This window comes from Triturus cristatus, chromosome 7 (genome assembly GCF_964204655.1).
Source record: "Triturus cristatus chromosome 7, aTriCri1.1, whole genome shotgun sequence".
NCBI lineage: Eukaryota > Metazoa > Chordata > Amphibia > Caudata > Salamandridae > Triturus > Triturus cristatus.
The window spans coordinates 878,359,633-878,373,411 of NC_140590.1; the positions used below are offsets into that span (position 1 = coordinate 878,359,633).

General features: G+C 40.6%; 1 long non-coding RNA gene across 1 annotated transcript in view; it reads right to left on the minus strand.

The window, feature by feature from the left end:
• The window catches only part of LOC146810800 (uncharacterized), a 135,529-nt gene that overhangs the window by 11,603 nt on the left and 110,147 nt on the right, over window positions 1–13,779 (minus strand). The window lies entirely within an intron of this gene.

The window sequence follows — 13,779 nt, forward strand, 5'->3', positions numbered from 1 at the left end:
CTGCCTGTGCTGGCACACAAACTGCTGTCTAGAGCCAATGCAGACACCCTTGCACCATGATGCAAGCATTTCCAAGTTGTAGGCAGGATTGTTTTTGTAGAGGAAGGTGTTAGATTCCATATAGGTACTGTAATATAGGCCTCGGTAAACTCGTTACCCTTCACCTATATTCTTTCCCTACATTTCACTTGTCACGGTTTACAGGGACTGATATTTTACCTAGATATTACACTGCATTCAGACCGTGGGTTTTCCCTAGTTTGAAATCTCATACATTATGCATGAGGGTTCATGGAAGCACAGCAGGACTACCATCTCCTGTATAAAATCTATGTACAATGTTCAAGCCCAACGTCATCCTTAGACCAACCTAGTAACACAGCAAAGTAGGACCCCTGTGGAGACCTATGGGTATATATACATCACATCTTGCTAAGATAGCTATAGGAGACTGAGCCTTCCTGGCCAACACACTGACCAGAGACGCTGAGGTTCCTGCATGCAGACACTTCAGCTCGCAGTGGTCTGAAAACATCCCTTGCGGGGTGTCTAACACGAGACCAGGACGGGGTCCCACAGTCTCACTTAAGGCAATGGGGTTGACTAGATCCTTCTTGGCTTAACACCTACACCTATGCTAGGTACATTTAGGTACATCTAGATAGGGAGGCATCGTAGGAGTAAGCACCTTTTATCATGTGTTTTATATACTTGAATGTATTCATGATTTTAGTAAGATGGTAGAACCATACCATCCTTTTGCTTTCATAGTACTGTTGATCATTTATATCCTAAACTGTCTAACGGTTGTTGCAACACATCTATTCTACACCAGAATAACAACCGTTCAATAAATGATTATTGAAAACTCCCAGATTGTTTTATTTAGTGTATATCTCTGAGAGAAACTAAGTAAGCACGAGTGACTGAGCAAAAGGTAGTACATGGTTTCCACGTCCCTGAGGGATGAGGGTTGTCATGTTCTGAGGTTGCCAGAAACTATTCTCTCCTTGGTAAGAGGAGATTATAGTGGCACTGTGGGCTAGCTGATACAGAAAGACCAACATACCCGGTAGGGGTGATCAGAGTTCGTCTGACACCAATCCTACAGTGTATGTTGTCAAAACGCACAGATCCTGTATTTTCCATAGGAACCACATGACAAATGGGCACCTTCCTGCACAAAACCAATCCCCGAAATCATTTTCCCTGTTCTATGTGTGCTGCAGAATGCAGCACATGTAGAAAGAGGAAAGAACAAGGAGAAATAAAGATATTTCTCCTTGTTATGCCTCACTTGAGGAGGCGTAGCATATTAACGCATTTCCAGGTCTACTACTAATGGTAAATCTGGGAATGTGCCAAAAATCGATGGGTGGATCCCCTGACACCCATGGGCAGAATAAAAAAGGCAGCGATATGCGCTGCCTTACATTACTCCAGAATTATCAAGCAGGCAGCCATCCCCCCTTCATTTGGGCGGAGGATCCCCTGCCACCACCATCAAATAAAATAATAATAAAACAGGTTTATATCCTTTTATTTGAATCTCCCTGCATCAATGATTCATTCTGGAGGATCATTAATGAAGTTGACAATTAATAAGGATTCAAACAGCAGTAGAAACATGTTGGTTTTTGTGCAGCATTAAAAACGTATATTTACTCTTTCATGTGTGCGTTTAGAACTGATTGGGAGTTGTTCAATGAAGTTGGTGTTAATATATATATATACGTATATGAATGTTGGCATATTAACAGGTTTCAGTTCAATGTAAGTTGTTGCTGGCTGCAAATGGCCATGCTCAATACTGCCACCCATTGGACTCATACCACTAACACACCAGCCACTCCAGGCCTTTCTAGTTGGATTGTAGCTTTACGAATATGACATTATAAATCTCGGGATGTAAGGTACTGATAACTAAACGATGGCACGTTCTTCTCTTTTATTACATTACAGATAGAATACATGGATAAACAAGGTATTTGTTGCAATAAAGTTTAGGTTATATTCTTTGTAGGAGGCTAGATGCGACGTACACATTCAGTCACTAATGGAAAAGAAAGTGTCAACCAATCGTCTAAAACAATTGATTAGTTTCACATTTTTAAAGCCTTTGCAAATGTTGACATAACATGTTTTAGCACTCAATATTTTTATATAGTTGCTGTTATTTACAATAATTTTAGCAGGATTCAGACTCCAAAGAAGGAATTGTAATGGTGCTTCAGCTCATATTTTGCCTACTGCCTCACTCAGAAATCTGTCTCGGCTTAAGCTAGGTTTTGGCTTGGATATTCTCAAATATATGTATTGCTTTGCCCAACTTTAGAAAAAATGTGGATAACTCGAGCTGAGCACATGTTTTTTTTTAATACCAGAATCTAAATCTAGTTATTCATACTACTGCTAAGATTATTTTCCATTGCTGGGATGTCTCAAGGAGAAGCACGCATTTCCCTAGTGTTCCTCCACCTCACCCTGGTCTGAAGAGCCCCGAGGGAAGAGGCTGTAGTTTCTTGTGTCTTTTTCTTCCTCTCTCAAGTCTAAAACCGACCGGAGGGAGACTTGGTGATGAGAGATCAGTATTGCTCTCTGCCTCAGCCCTCCTCCTCATTCTGTGCTAGTCATAGGTCTCATTCATAAAAGGCAATATTTTGCATCAATTGAACTAAATTGAGCAATAAATGACTGGGCAAATCGGAGTTTAGACAGGTTTTGGAATTACGAGTTTTATATTAGGTATCCCACACTCTATAGGTTTCCTTTGATAGATTGCAGCAGGTCCAACCTGTTAAAATTTGTTCAGGGAAAATGGACCAGAAAAAAAGGGAAGATGTGGAATTTGGTGTGTTAAAACCAATTCAGCATGCTATTACTAATTTCCACATAACAACAACTCAGAATAGGAGGTATACACCACCTCCACTAAATATTTCAACTTGTGTTAATGGCATTTATCAGATATGGTAAATATCCCACAATAGTCAAGTCAAGTCAAATTAACTTTATTCGGCATAGTTTCAACGAACAAACAATACAAATTTAAAATACATTTTTTCTTATAAATATTAAAAAGATAAAAGTTCCTTTATAAGCTAAAATCATACTTATACATTGATGTAATAACGGCCTTAGAATTTCGAATCAGTTTGGCATAAAAAGCAAGGAATACAGATCATTTCATCTCCCCACCCAATTATAGCACTTCATAACGTTTCCTAATGCCCATTGCTGTTTCAATAAAATTTAAAACAGCAGTGCACAAAACAGGATTGATCAGTGATTGCAGATATCTGTATCCCTCAATATATGTACAAGGGCGAGTATTCATTAGTAAGGGTACCAAAAATCTACTCGATGGTTCTTTATAAATTGCACAAAAAAGAGTAAAGGGCAAGGTGCTCTGGGGAGATCTATTGTCGCATGGTCAACAAATAAGGTTGTCCATCTACCCAGATTGTTTGGGGAACGCTACCAAAAAGTGCAAAGTGCTAAGGTGGAATCTTGTTAAATGAAAACGCATCTGGCTGTTCGTTGTAAAGGATAGGTAATATTGCTGTTTGGGCATAAAAGGGCAGCTAGGGCCGGGTACCTCCAGTTGTAAATGACGCGAATTTGCCCAGACCCTATACTCCTCTTTAATTATACCCTTTGCGTTTGAGGTGATACTCGACGGGGTGTCAAAGTACTCAACCAACCCAATCTCGGATAACTTATCCCTCACAATCCGAAGCCAGTGAATCGTCACAGACTTATCCAGATTAATGCAGTCTTCGATGATCTCCCTGGAAAACTGTAACTCTTCTGAGACCCAAATTTTGGCCCACAAGAGCAAGGGGGCAGCAGCGATGCAAACTTCTATGTATTCCATCCCCACTTCTCGATGAGAAAATGATGTGGCAGAGCTTCTTGGAATCATCAGTAGACGTTTTATAACCTTGTTATACACTACTTGTAGCGAGCGACTTCTTTGATAGCCCCATACGCCCGCCCCATACGATGCAACCAACAAGCATTTTGCATTGTATAAGGTAACCAGATCAGGCAGTGGCTTATGGTCTGACTTACAGGCGAACCTAAAGAGCCCCTCCACTACTCTACTTGTCTGCTTTGCCCTAGCCATAATCAGGGAGTCCCATTTCAAATCCTTGCTAAACATGTTCCCCAGGTATGTGAACTGTTCCACCCTTTCATTGGACTTACCCCTTACATTGAAATTTCTGGTTTTAACCTTTTTTGGGCCACATACCATTATGTAAGACTTTGAGAAATTAACCCTCAAGTCTAACGCCGCCATAAAATTTGTGAAGGCGTCTAGGGAGGTTTGGAGGCTATTGGCAGTCAAGGCCATAAGTACAGTATCATCCGTATGCAAGAGCAGCAGAGCTGGGTGACGCGGGGAAAATCAAATTTCTTGCCTAATAAAAATGCTTGTAGGTCATTCGAATAAATTAAAAAAAGAAAATGTGCTAAAATGCACCCCTGCCAAACTCCTTCGGTTGAGGCAATAGGATTCATCCTTTTCCCATGGGGTCCAAATCTTATGAAACAGATGTATTAGTATGTAGCCTTTTTAGGAGCAGGATTAGTGCACTTTCAAAACCCATTCATGTCATTAGTGCCCACAATTTCACCCTGTTCGCATTATCAAATGCACAGGACAAGTCCATGAAGTCAAGGTGGATAGAACCCAGCCGTGGCCCGTGGAGGGAGTTCCATGGGGCAGAAAGGTGGGCGGGGGAGGGGCAGGGTGGGGGGTACTAAAAACCGGAATATGGATAATTGGAGGTAAGTAAACAATTAAATAAATAAAACGAATTTCATTGCGCGACCTGCATCGCAAAATGCGATGCAGCGCGTGCTACGAAATTTGTTTTATTTATTTAATTGTTTACTTACCTCCAATTAGCCATATTCCGGTTTTTAGTACCTCCCACCCTGCCCCTCCCCCACCCCGCCTTTCTGCCCCATCGAACTCCCTCCATGGGCCGCGGCTAATAGAACCACTCTTTGCCTTCATGTACTTGCCCATGATCAGCGACAAATTTAGGCACTGCTCTGTTGTTCCCATTCCCCTCCGGAAGCCATACTGTGTCTTTGATATGATCCCCTTACTAGTTGCCCATGACTCTAGTCAGGCAATAATTACCCTACCCAGTACTTTAGTGGTAGAGTCAATAAGGGAAATAGGCCTATGACAGGCAGGATCATTTCTGTTCCCTTTTTTAAACACGGGTACAACTATGGCCCCTTTCCAAGATACTGGAATTGGACAAATCACCACCGATTTAAAAACTTGAGTTAGCAGGGGTGCCCAAAGATTTATGTTTAACTTAAAAAGATCTAGTGGAACTCCGTCTGGGCCTGGAGCTTTCCTACTAATCCCTTAGCGAGTGCCTCCTCCACCACAGTCACCATAAGTGAGTCACAAAGCTCAACTGCCTGCGCCTTATCGGCTGGGAGCTCTTCATCAGACATCAACAGCTCCCTACCATTTGGGTTGAAGATTGGCCCAAAATGTAGCTCCCAGCTGTCACCCAGGATCAATTACTACATTTTCCCGCTTCCTCAGTAAATTGGGGTCGATTGATGATGGCCCAGAAACTTTTACTATCTCTGAGGGCACTAGCTCTCTCCAGATCATCCCATGCTGTTTGCCTCAGCTCCTCTTTTCTTTCACTGATGGTGGTTTTATATAACCGACTCGTGCATTTTATTTGTTCTCTGTTACGGGGGTAAGTCTGGAGGGCAGTTTTTAAGATCTTGTGGGCTCTAGAGCATTCTGCATTAAACCAGCGGCTATCACGGTGCTGCTTGGGCCAAGCTGGGCATGTTAATCTATTTGCCACATTAATGCAGAGCCATTCAAAGTTCTGTACAATCGTTGATGAGGAAGAGTCCTGCTCCAAACAATCCATGATCACTTTGAAATTAGATATAACTATATCCTCCTTGAAAAGTGGTGGATTTATTTTTCCCGTTTACTCTTACACCTGTATTGCAATTATAATCAGTCAAGCGACCATCGCCCCCCTGTAGTTCTAGCTATTACTTTAAGTGAAACAATTAGTGGGTTGTGGTCACTCACTATTTCCAGGTCCACATGAAAATCGCACACCAGTGAGGAACACTCCCTAGAAATAAACATAAAATCAATCGAACTTTCCCTACCCCCCCAACAAAGGTAAGACATTGGGCTGAAAAACTATTTGTCAGACTGACCAATTTGTTCTTAATAATGATGGTATTCAGTGCCTCTCCCTGCACGGTGTGAATAAAATGCACCAAACGCTGATCATCTGTGTCCAAAAGACCACCAACTCTATTATTACTGTATTTACAGGATGTACAGTTAAAATCCCTCACCCATAAAACACATAAAGGTTGCCACTTACCAGAAACATTAGTCATTCACATTTGCAAGGCTTTTATAACTTGACAATACTTTGTGTCAAAAATATTATAGTACCAATTTACAAGAAGGACTCTCACCTGGAGCGTGTTAACAATCATAATCAATTGAAACCACTGAGAGGATCCAACACCCAAAACTTTTATGGAACCAAATCTGACTGAGAAGAAGGTTACCAACCCTCCCTTTGCTCTCCCTGGCGACGATGCTATGGCAGGCACATCAAAGGCCTGATAACGATCCATCTCTATACTTTCTTTAGCCCACGTCTCCTGTAGACAGATTACATTGAAACACCTGATGTATTTCAGCCAAACCTCATCTGTTAGTTTCGAGCGAATACTTGCTATATTCCAGGAGATTAGTTTAACTGGGGGTATAGGATGGGTCAGGCCCGTGTCAGGTGATGTAACTAATGAGACCAGTGGACTGGCCACGGATGTTTGTAGCGACCCCTCCCCCGGGCACCTGTCCCGAGGGACCAGCGTAATTTATAGTATGGTCTTTGTGGGGCTTTATGTTGCCATATGCCTCATTGGTCCCAGCTCCCCCTACATCACCGTATAGGTGGGCTTTTATATCATTATCTATATAGCCACCAGTCTCTGTAGTTAGTCAGTCAATCTTGGTTAGGTCTGAGAGTGCCTCACAGCTATTAGGGTGAAAGTAGGAGGGGCGCAAAGGGGCTTCAATGATGTGTCTAGGCCGAGTTGACCGCATGCTGGAGGTAAAATCTGACTGGGGTTAAAAGAAACTCAAAGGTTGAGCCTTTATCTGTTGGTAGGTGAGTCTTTCAACTGGTTTAGTGCATCATAGACACACTTTGCGTCACTAAAGTTAAGCACGACACAGTCCCCTCCAATGCTTTTCCTAGTGCCACCAATCCAGCACACCCGCCTAGCCATAATAATATACTCAAATCAATTAAAATGAGGTGGGGGTTTTTAAGAGCACCAGTGAGTCTCTTTATTTATAAGACTCTGGCAACTTTCTTTTTGATTGGGGGATAACATTGGGACCCCCGTTAAAATCAACTGTATGGGGGTACTTTCTGGGGGCAGGTGTAACCGGTCTACAATCCCACTCCCGCCTAGGGTACCATCTGAGCGACTATGGGACTTTATGTCTCTAAAGAGGGATCTACCCCATCCTTTAAATTAGAAGTTTTGGGGGACAGGACGCCCGGACCCAGATATTGGCTCTACAGGAGGGAGTTTTCATGGGAAACAGGATTCTCTGTTAGCTTCACCAGTGCACTAGTATTTGTGGTCTCTTGTATATGGCCACAACATGGGAGGATAGCACTGAGGATAAGTACTACCATCCTAGGGGCCACCCCATTAGATATAACCTCCGACTGTTTGCCTCCATTCCCTTCGGCTATACCCCTTGCAGATAAGCCTCTCTCAGTTGAGATATGTGGTGAAGTCACTTCTACAGGTACTAGGGCTTTACAAACAATAGTTAGCTGCTCCTCAATTTTAGTTAGTCTCACCAAAATATGGGGCCATAGCCTCCTGGATTAAGTTACTCAGTTTTCCAGTTAGAATATCAAGTCCATCCTGCCCACAATAGTTTGTTCAAATTGTAATGAGGACCTTGGAGTCATGAGTTGTGGCAGATCGTGTTGCCAGTTTTCACGCACATCCATCTCTGTAGGAATTGGTGAAGTAAATAAGTTGAGGAATGATTCTGTGTCTGCATTTCATAAAACAGGTGTGCACAAATATGAAGAATTATGAAATTGCAGTGCACATCAGATTCTGATCTATTAGAACCTGGGCTGGTAAATACAGCAGAAAAGGTTGAGCCACTCATAGTATTACTGACAGCCCTTTCTGCAGAATTTAGATGTGGGCAGTAATTCGGCCTCTAACCAGCAGAAATATTGTGTCCACTGGTCATTACCACAATCTTTCCAGCAGCACAAAGCTGCTTGAGAGCTCTCCAGTAATTAACGAAAGGTTCATAGGATTATTGAGCCATCTGCAGCTGCATCTCCCAGTAATTACCGGACATTTTAATGACAGGGTAGTGCAGAAAAATGTTAGTAACCCGATTACAGGACATTTTATTTCGCCGAACAATTAAAGCCCAAGTTCCAAATGACCCTCCGTTTGCACACTTCCATTCAAACAGTTATCAGTAGCAGCAGGCCACCAAAGGAAATGTTATAGCCTACAGTGTGACAATTATTGTCCTTGAGAAAAACAGCTGGCAGAGATACTATTTATTTTGCTTTAATCTATTATACTGACCTATACTGAAGATTATATTAACTACTGCTTCTGTGAAGTGACATTTAAAAGGTTGAAAGTTCAAAACTATGATATCCCTGTGTCTTGAGTCACAGTACAGTGACATATCCCCATCAATTTGAAAGGCATTATGGAAGATAGATTTGACACTTAGAATTATATCAGCGAAGCCTGGCACTGTTTTTACACAATATGTAAAACCAGATGGAAACCACAAGCTGACATTTAGTCAAGTCAAATCTGTATAGCTATTGCATTTGCTTAGAAGAGGTTATTAAAAGTATTTTCAAGCACAGTTTATCAAGTTTCATGAAATAGTTCAATTCCATACTAAATATATGCAGAAGAGACTATTTAGAAGGTTTTACTGGTAAACAAATGAATACAGTATTATAAACATAATGTCTTCTGCCAGGGCCAGTATCCAAAGTGCAAGGTATGTCACAGTACATATTACATCTGCAGTTTAAGGGCCTTATTATGACTTTGGCGGTGTGGGAATGGGGCCCCCAGCTGCTGCCCGGCCCCAACACTGCAAAAACAGACCACCCATCAGATTACTGCTTTAAGTCGCTGGTGGACAGTTCTTTGGCATTCCCATTGAGGTGCCTTTAAAATAGTCGCTGCAATGGGAACAGTAAAACATGTTCCTGCATGGACTGAAAAGTACAATGTTTGTGTATTTTGTTCCTTGCCGGAATATGGGAGTGCATGCAGACAGGGGAGCACATAATCTGCCCCTCTGCATGCACCCCCTGTAGGGTCCCCTTTGGTTCCTCACCACCATCCTTTTGATGGCGGTCGCAACAGCATGAATAGTGTGGCAGTAAGGAAACTCATAATATGCTTGGCGGGGCCGCAGTGGCCCCGTCAAGAATATTGGCGCCTCAAGACCACCGTTCCACCAAACGGCCTGCCCACCCTGGTCATAATAGGGCAGTCGGAAGTCCGCTACTGCTTCACCCCTGTGAATCTGGTGGTTTGTGGACTATCAGACTGGTAATAAGCCCCTAAGCAACGAAAACGAGAACAGGCGTCTCTTTGTCACCTCGTTTTCTAAAATCAACAAAAATGATCAGCGGAAAGGCTATCATTTTGGCAATATGTTTAATCTTTGGACCAATAGGTCATTGTAGGAAGGTAATATTTCCATACATTTTGAACAATAGCATTTTTGAAAATCTGCCTTAAATTGATTCTAATTTCCATTTGCAACAAACTAGTAACAGTTGTTTTGCATGTTTAGTTTTTGTCTGGCGATTCTAATTTAATTATTCATGTCTAAAAACATGTTATCACTTTCCTATAAAATGAAATCGGCCCTGGGAGGGGAGGGGGCAGGGCTGAGCGTACCCCTCTGTTTTCCAAATTTGAAAAAAGGAAAGGCCCCAGGGGATGGAGTCGCCGAGGCTGAAATTGCACAATCCCCTAAATAAAATAATAAAAAAAAATCAAGAGGCAAGACCCTTGGGGATGGGGTCCCCAGTGACCAAATCGGCCCAGGAAAAGGGAGCAACACATCCCTCCTCCAATAATAAAAGGAATGAAAATGCGGCCCAGCAAGCCACTGGAGGCTCGCCATCTTCCACCACCATTCTGCATAAGCACCTTCTGGCACACTAGTAGTTGGAGGATGAAGTCCCCATGGCTCCTGTTGGTTCCTGGGGGCCACCTACCCCTACTTTTACCTCTACTTTTACGGGCGTCCGCGCATGCGCATTTGTGAGAAGAAGTTGCCGGTCAAGCAGGAAGAGGGAGCCCCGGGACGCCGCACCAAAGGTAAGGTATTTAATTTACTTTTAAATTTGTAATTTATTTAAAAATTAGGGCGGGCGGGCGGCGGGTGGCGGGCAGCTCTGCTTCGCCACGGTGTGTGCGTAGCGCTGTCTGCTACGCCTACTTCGTAAACTGCGAAGCAGGCAGCGCTACGTACACTCCGTGGGCGGAGCGGAGTACTATGCCCTGGATTAATGTGTATAACTGTACAGGTGAGTAAATGAAAGTGTGATTTATTATTTCCATTACTGACTAGGTGTGTGAATAACTCTATGAATGAGAGGTGGGGTGTGAGTGTCTGTATAGATATGTGAGTGCATATGATAATGCTGTATTGATGGCTGACTGTATCTATGAGTGACTGTATGGGTGAATGAATGGATGTGTGTGTAGACCTAGGAATTAGTAAGTGTACATGTACTAACTGGTATTGGTGTGTTCATGGTTTTGAATATTATAGTCTGTATTTTAGAGTGGGTGTATCAAGTGTTATAATAGGGTCTGATAAGGTGCATCAGATATTGACTTGGATGATGTCATCAGTGATGTCATATGAGATGTCATCAGTGATGCCATCAGTGATGTCACTGACCATGTCATGAATGATGTAATATGTGACATCATCAGCAGTGCATTGCGGGGGCGCGAGTTATAGTTAGTTCAACTAACTATAACAGGGGAATTTCTTTGGTTTTCTATGATTGAAATGTCCAACTAACTATAACATCCCTGAAACCTATGGTTTTTTCAGTGAATTTCAAAGGTTTTTTAAATGCTAATTTCTAACTATAACGTGCCTGAAACCTATGGTTTTTTCAGTGAATATATATATATGTATACATATATATATGTGTTAAACAAAAATGTACAATTACATATTGTTTACAATGTTTAATATATATGTTAAATTAAAATAAATAATAGTAATATGATTAAAATATTACACTATATTCTCATCACAATCATAACAACCAACAAATATAATTGTATTTACAATTAAAAAGCATAACACAATTTACACATAACATAATAAATAACACCAGTTTTTAATGAATTAATAACTGTTTTTAAATGTATTATTATTTAAATAATTTCCTACCCTATTCCTCTGCAAACTAAACAACACAAACCTAAAATATTACTCACAAATATAATAATTACACATTTTACATAATTAATTGTCAATGAAACAATTAACAGTAATTAACTAATAATAAAAGAATTACATTTAATTGAGTTCCCACCCTTTACCGCTGCAAACCCTAAAACACGCCCCTAATATATGAATAAAAAAATCTTAATTACATAATTAACATAATTATTAAGCAATTAAACAATTATGAATAATGAACTAATAATACATTCATTTTATTTAATTAAGTTCCCATCTTTCACCACTACAAATCCAACAACCCACATCTGATATATAACTTAAAAAACATCTTAATGACACAATTTGCATAATTATCAATTAAATAATTATTAATAATTAACATTATTGATTAATTATGATAATCATTTTCCTCCCATTCCCCCTACAAGACCCAATACCCGCAACAAAAATGTAAATAAAGATTATAATAATTAAACAATTTGCATAATTGATTTTCAATTCAATAATTAAAAATAATCAAAAAGTAATTGTTAAATAATTATACTTACATTACTTCTCACCCTATACTCCTACAAACCCCACAAACCTCACCAAAAACTTATCTTAATAAAACAATAACACAATTAACATAATTAATTATCAATTAAATAATTACTATTAATTAAAAATGTGTTATAATTAATTTACTTCCTACCCTGCACCCTTATAAAACCCTCAATCCGCTACAGCACTAAGAATACATAAAATACATAAAAATAATTAAAAAGTTATTCCATGAACAAAGATATTATTTAATGAGTTTAACAACATAGATATTTTTAACATCAATATTAACACCATAGATATTTTTATCATCAATATTACTTACCCTACAATCGATATTCTTGTCAATATTTTTGCACACAATTTTTGTGCATCACGTCATTTCCAACTCGATATTTCTGCAGCTCAATATTGTTTTGTTGATATTTTGTCTGAATATCTTCCAGACCCACAACCACAAACAAGCCCTTACAACCCCCACACTGTCCCTGTCAACTGCTGTCACACCTCTAAAATACAGTCCTTAAAATATGTTACTCTACTGTACCTCTTCTCTGTATTTGTTAAATGTATGTATTCTGTAGCTATTTTCTGTATGTGTTTAATTTATGCATTCTCTACTTGTTAATTTATGTTTTCTAACCCTGCCTCACTGTGTTGTTATCTTTCGCTTCAGAATTCGAGTTCACATCCAAAATAATCCCTTGAATGTTGAGTAACGCGAAGCCATTAATAGCTCTCCTTCCACTGACAGATGGATTGGCAAATTATTCAACTGCTCACTGTAATTTCCAGCCCAGATATTAATTAATAGGAGCCTAGCAAACCATGCAGACATAACGCGAGGCACAGCTGCTCCTCTTCGCTGAAGGAGGCAATGTCCACTCAAGTAATAAACTAGGTATGGCACTTGCAGCAGTGCCCACACCTTGCTCACACTGTGACACATGCTGAGCTCCTCGACTCAATATTTGTGTGTCACTGCCAGTGAAAGGGGCTTAAAAGGCCGTCGGAAATGTGCCAATAGTGTGTTTATTCAGCTATATTAAAACATGTGATTCTGCTTGGCTAAAACGTCTTTAATTATGTGTTTATCTGTTTCGTTCACAGGTTCTATATATAACCAGTGTGTTTCCTTCCAGCAAACACTAATTGGTTGTCGAATGTTCAATTGAAACATGCTATATTTGTATCAGGATAATGTGTGTCAAAGATTGATAGTGTACACGTTTTTTTCTCTAATATAGAGATTGAGTGCTGTCCAAATTTGAGACTTGATTGCGAATTGCCCCGCATCCACTACACGGTATTGAATCATGAATCGCTGCAAGATTTTGTAAGTACACAGAGGGCCTCATTTATGAGAAGTGACACATCGCTGCATGAAAGCAGCAATGCGTCACTTCTCAGTGTGTCCTCCATGCGACATGATGGATGCGTCATATTTACTGTATGATGCATCATGTCGCAAGGAGTTACAGATACGTCAGTATTCCTGACGTATCTGTAGGTACAAAAGTGACGCACTGCTGAAGTGTGTCACAAAAGTGACGCAACTCCAGCAATGTGTCCTTTCACATGGGGCAAGCTCCATGTGAAAGGGCCTGCCTCAGTCTTACACCTGCCATGAGGCAGGCGTAAGATATTGACGCATTTGCGTCCTGGAAGTG